A 6,003-nucleotide genomic window follows, 5' to 3' on the forward strand; every position below is an offset into this window, starting at 1 on the left:
ACTGAGCCACAGAGTAGGAAGTTACAATCTTTAGAGAAATGTGATCAGCACAATATTTGGAGGCACAGCACAAGATCTTTTAAAGCAAAAGTGTATAAACTCTCACTTTAAGGTATTTGTTTTTCTGTAAACACCCCTCAAATTTCAAAAGATCTGCTAAATACAGATGCCTAGCATGAAAGATTCTGGTGGAAATCAAAATCCTAATCTATACTGGCATTAATCCAAAGGAAAAATACAACCCGAGATTTGGGGGTAAGATGAAATGAGATTTTGTTTCAGCCAAAGAGGAAACTGGACATAGAAATGACCATTGAGTCCACATATACCTGGGGAACTCGCAGAAAGTTGGGGCCTGGCATTACACTTTAATAAGCAGGGGCATATGTGTAACGTGTGTGTGTGTGTGTAGGAAGCAAAGCTATACTGCCACTGATGAACAAAACTATCCATTTCTTACCCAACTTCCCAGAGCAGAGTGCTTGGGACAATGGGAAGAGCTGAGGTTTTTGAGGCTCACAGTGATGTCAAAGATGTGTGCTCCCTGTAGCTGAAAGGTCCAAACACATAGACTACGCTATACCCTCCATACCTTCTCAACCTCGTTTCCTAATGTGCTCCCACATCTGGGAATTGCCATACTGAGTTATTTACATATCCTGGAACACAGTGTCTGTTACCTTCCTTAGGCATGCTATTTCCTTAGGCATGCTATTTCCTTATCCAAACTCAAATTCCAACTCATTCTTTAAGCCCAGCTGTAGTATTTTATCTACTGTAAAGCCTTCCTAAGCACACTTTCTCCCTTTCTGGATCCCAGATTCTGGCAGTAGAGCTTACGCCTTCCTTACCAGGTGCATTGTTATCTATCTCTATCTGAAAATAACTGCTGTCCCCTCTGGAAATATATATCTCCCGCAGCTCAGAACAGAGGGGACTGTGGATATTTTCAGTTATTTTATTACATACCAGTCCCCAACCCCCAAGACGGTCAGGGCAGACAGAGTAGAGATCAGAAGTGTTTCCATCTTTGTGTTCTGTGGACACTTAACACAGTGCCTTATTATCAGAGGGTGCTCAACAAATATTTGGAGAGAGACTCAATATCTCTCTTCCATTGCAGGTATAATTGCCTGGTCCTAATGGCAGCTGTAGATGCTTTGACTGGTTAGATCCCATTAGCACAGATATTTTCAAGCTTGTTAGCACACTGGAATCACTGGGAGCTTTGACAACTACTGATGTCTAGGTTTTACCCCAGACATCCTAAGTCCTCACTTAGCTGACCTGGCTACAGCTGGGTGAGGGGACTTTGGAAGTCCCTCAGTGGGTACTGATGTGCCGGCCTGGTTGAGTCTCCTGCACTTGGGTCCAGTGTCTGCCTCTCTTGGGGTCATTTTCCCTCCTCACTCTCACTGCTGACACTATGGCTGGTTCCTCCTTTCCACAAGACCAGAATTCCAGAATGGCCTTAAAAAAAAAAAAAAAAAGATGTGAAAGTTCTCTGTGGAGCTAAAATGTTTGCTTGGACTGTAGGTTGATGTAGAAAAATCTCGAGTTGGATTTGGTTTTCCAAGCCCTAACTGAGGTCATTCAATTTTCCTCTGCAGCAGACACTGGTGAGGAACCAATAAAGAACAATGGTAGAGACTTGGGGGTCCTGAGAATAGTGGGCTTCAGTTCCTCCTCCCAATAGCCATCTTAGGGGGGTGGGCAGGGAAGGAGAGTGGGGACACTCAACTATAGCTCTGTGCTGGCTTTTTCTCCACTGACTTCCCTGGTGTTAGCAAAGGGCAGAGTTCCTGCATTATAATTGTGGCAGAAGAAGCCCCAGCAGCTTCGAGATCAAGGACAGGAACAGACAGCAGAACCCTCCTCATAACGCCCATCTCAAAGCCGCTCCATCTCAGGTTGATCTCCTGGAATCTCTTGCCTGGGAATTGTGGGGATCAATTGGGTGATGAATGAGAAAACGTTTCAAAAGCGCAGCACACACAGTGACCTCTGATCCCTCTTAGTTTCCAGGGACCCCTCTGCTGCCTTGTATGTGCTTTGCTTCTTTCTGTGTAAGAAGGCTTTAGGAGCTGCCTTGCTCAGGCTTCAAGAACCGGAGTGCCTGCAAGTGTGTGTCCCTAGGGGCTACTTTAGCCAATGACTGGGGATGAGAAAGTCTAAGGCCCAGCCCGCTTGTCCAGAGTTAGAACAGCCTTTGAGCTGTGATTTATGCTCCAGAGTCCTCTTGAAAGCTGAGGCCGACACTTTGCCTCAAATCCCATGCTGGCTTGGCCTCTTTCCCCTCCCTGCCCTGCCTCCCCAGTCCCTTACTGGTTCCTGCCAGGAGCACTTCCTTGATCATTTAGTTGCACACAAATCTTGTCTCAGAGTCTGCTTCTGGGGAACCTGGCTTAAGTCACGAATAGAACATGTTACAACAGGGTAATTCCTCCCGGCAACTTGACGATTACAAAAATACATGCTTCATGAGTATCTTCTTAAACATTGTTCAGTGCTTTTATTTGAAACATGCACTATTTAATTCCCAATCCAACACTTTGTAAATCAAGAAGCGGAGGTTTAGGAGGATTTCGTAATTTTCCCAAAATCACACGGTCACTCAGCAGTCATTAAAGAATATATGGACTCGAGGGAGGGGCCGCCAGCCGCGGGGCATGCTGGGGGTCTGCGCACGGGTTGCTGGGAACGGGGCGGAGCGTGGCCGCGCCTGCGCGTCGAGGGGGAGAGGCAGCCGACGGACGTGTTTCTCCTGAGGCGGTGCCGCAAGACCCCAGTCTTCACTGACGCCGAGGAGTGGAGCACTATGTGCAAACTGAAGCACATCGTGGAGCGCATCCTCAAGCGGCTGCCCGGTGAAGGACGACCAGCTTTTGGACGACGGCAAGACATTAGGTGAGTGTGGCTTCACCAGCCAGCCAGAGGGCCGCAGGCCTCAGCTGCTGTTGGGCTAGCCCTCTGAGCAGATGATACCTTTGAGGCCCTGCGCAGGGAGCCTTTCTCCAGCCTGGCCAAGCTGCAGGCCGTGATGAAGCCACAGGACTTAGGAAGCAGCGACCATGAACAAGCTGTGCAGTGAGAGGGCCACCCCAGGGTCCCTCACTTCCCCCCAGAAAAAGAGGTTTGGGTGTCAAAAGAAGAAGGAGGAGGAGGAAGAGGACGAGGAGGCAGCGGCCTGATTGAACCTAAAACTCCTGCCTTGCTTTACTCCATCAAACTAAAGGTTTTGGAGCATTGTATTTTGCCCTGCCATTTTGTTAATTTTTCGTGGCTTCCCTTATTCCTTTACTCCTCAACCCCTTTCAATCATGTTAGCTCGCAGGCAGGTCTAAGGAGAGAATGGGGTCCTTCTGTCAGGCAGGTGGGAAACGAAAACTCTGCCCACAGCTTGGCAAGGACAAAGGTAGTGATTGATCGGAGGTTGTTGGTCCAAATGGCAACCACTTTAAAACCCATTCTGCCTCTATACTGGTAGAAAAATCATCACTCACCACATTTCCCATCCTCCCCAAGCTGCTGCTTGCAGTTTGCAGCTCAGGTGTGAGAAGTAAAGTAAGCTGTCAAAACAGGGTTTCATTGCCCCTGGAGGTGGGGAAAGGATTCAAGCAGTAATTCTGTAGGGAGCCAGAAGGCAGTGAGTGGCAGGTTATTTTGAGGGACTGCTGGTCATTTTATTATTGAGTTCTGCCTTGAGTATTGAACATCTGTCAGAGGCAGAGCACAAAGATGAGCAAGGCTGGGTTCCTGGTCTGGAGGAACTTGCAGTCTGTGGTGTTACAGGCACATTTGGCCAACCAGAGCCCAAAAAAGAATTTGGGACGCGAGATCAAGGATGATCAGGTCTGCCTTGGAGATTAATGGAAGGTTTCAGATGAAGGTTTCACTTTGGCTGAAAGGCAAGATGGCTGCAATTTCTTCACACAGAATCATAATGGGGGCAGAGGGAGTGGAGATTTGAAGATGTTTCAGGTGATGTAAAGAGAATCTGGAAAGGTACTGATGTCTTAGTGTGTATAGTACCTTCTAGGAATGGTCCAAAGTAGCTAGAAATGCTGGGTTGGGTAGTGGTGAGAGATGCAGTCACTGAAACTTTCTTGCCTTCCTACTCTGTACTGTGTAGGATGCCAGTCACTGTAAAAGATAACAAAGATTCATAAGACACAGCCTTGTGTCCTTAGTTGTTTATAGGAGGAGGAGACAAATAAACAAAAAGATAATTACAGCAAAATGAAATATATTATGGGAGAGTACAAGGAAATGGTCTGATAGAGTTAGGAAGTGTTCCTGGAGGAGGGGACACTCGAGATAAGTCTTATATTTGAAGGAGTGATTAGGTTGGAAGAGTGGGCTGTGGACCAGTTACTGAGTGTTTTATGCAAAGTTAGGGACTTCAGACTTAATCTGGTAGTAGATTGGAATCAATGAATATCTAGGTGCAGTGGGGCTGAGGGAGCACCATTAGATCTGTGTTTCTGAAAGATCATGTAAGTTAATAGCCACACATGTGCTGGTCTTCATTTCTCCTAACCATTCTACTGGTTGATTGATAAGGCTGTGCTCTATGTTTTGAGATAGCAGTCCTATTGTTCTAGCTAATTTGTGGATTTATTTTTGTCCCTGTAAATAGGTGGCTTTAGGTTCCTAATAGAACAGAGAGCTGGGGGCAGGGTTGAGAGTGGAGCAGAGAAAGGCTTTCAACTCACCTGCTGTGCTGTGTCCTCCCATTCAGTGTTCAGTAATAGAAGAGGAAATGGTTAGAGACTCTTGATTGCTGATTCGGTAACTATGGTAATGTGCAGGCTCCTGTCATTTATGAGGGGCTTGAATGGATTAGAAGCACCTTTTAAAATGCTTGCTTGTGAAGAGGTAGCTAAACACGTCTTGACTGCAGAGACAGGGTTTTAGAAGGCTGAGTTTCAAAGGCACACCCGACTTTTGCAAATAGAGAAAGGAGGCTTGGGAATCACTCAAGCCTGGCTTGCATATTTCCAACTAATGCCAGGCAGCTGCCCCTAAGCCCTCCCCAAGTAACCCACAAACCCAGGGCTTTGCTTTGAAACTAAGACTCTGCCCCAAATACCCATCTATTTAAAACCGCAACAAAAAATCCTGTCCTTTTGTTTCACATCCCTCTACCAGTCCCACCTTTGTCTCTTTTGAACTCCCACAATAATCCATTTCTACCCCTTTTCTTTAATATCATGAGCCATATTTTGGCTTCTATCAGAACTTCCCAGATAATGAAATTAGACTGACTTGGATATCAGTCCAGTCTTTGCTGCTTCCTTCTTTCTGTGTGACCTTAGAAAAAAATCACTTTGCCTCTCCGAGCCTCGGTTGTCTGATCTATAAGACAGAGATGACAGTGCCTATTGTAAAAAGCTGGTGTGAGAATCTTGCAAAGTCTCTAGTGTTATCCATGCCACAGAACGAAGTCTCAAGTAAATGGTATTTTCTTTAACTTTCCATCTTTACCCATTCTCTCTAAGCCATGAGCTTTTTAAGAATAAGCGCTGGGTCTGTCACACACCTGCTTCCAATTCAGAGTCTAGACAGCCAGGACATGAGGAAAATGAGTGAGAAAACTGAGCCTGGATCCAAAGATTCTGTTCAACCAGTTTATGTGGCCTGAGGCCAATATCCCAGGTTAGCCAGATAATAGCACTCTTGCTTGACCTCTGACTTCACCCAGACCCTACAAAGGGAGCTCAGTCAACAGATTGATGTAGCCCACACAAGCTGGCCTCCACTCCCAGGAGAACAGACCCAAGCACCTGACGTACTGGTGGAAAGAATTGTGATTTTGCAGAAAGGATGGAACACTGGAACATGGAGACAAAAAGAGTACTCTCAGAATGCCCCCTAAAGAGACCTGTCCAATGTCTTGAGATTTTTAAGCACTGTAAGAATCCCTTCATACCCCCAAACCCAGCATTCCCACCTCATTGCACACCTCCATTTGACTGGAATGCTCTCTATTTCTCTCTAAGT

At 46.3% G+C, this 6,003-nt stretch overlaps 1 pseudogene; it reads left to right on the forward strand.

The window, feature by feature from the left end:
- Positions 1–2,635: 2,635 nt before the first annotated feature.
- On the forward strand, positions 2,636–3,091 carry LOC105097880 (elongin-B-like; annotated as a pseudogene).
- Positions 3,092–6,003: the final 2,912 nt, after the last annotated feature.

Source organism: Camelus dromedarius, chromosome 16, assembly GCF_036321535.1.
Source record: "Camelus dromedarius isolate mCamDro1 chromosome 16, mCamDro1.pat, whole genome shotgun sequence".
Classification (NCBI taxonomy): domain Eukaryota; kingdom Metazoa; phylum Chordata; class Mammalia; order Artiodactyla; family Camelidae; genus Camelus; species Camelus dromedarius.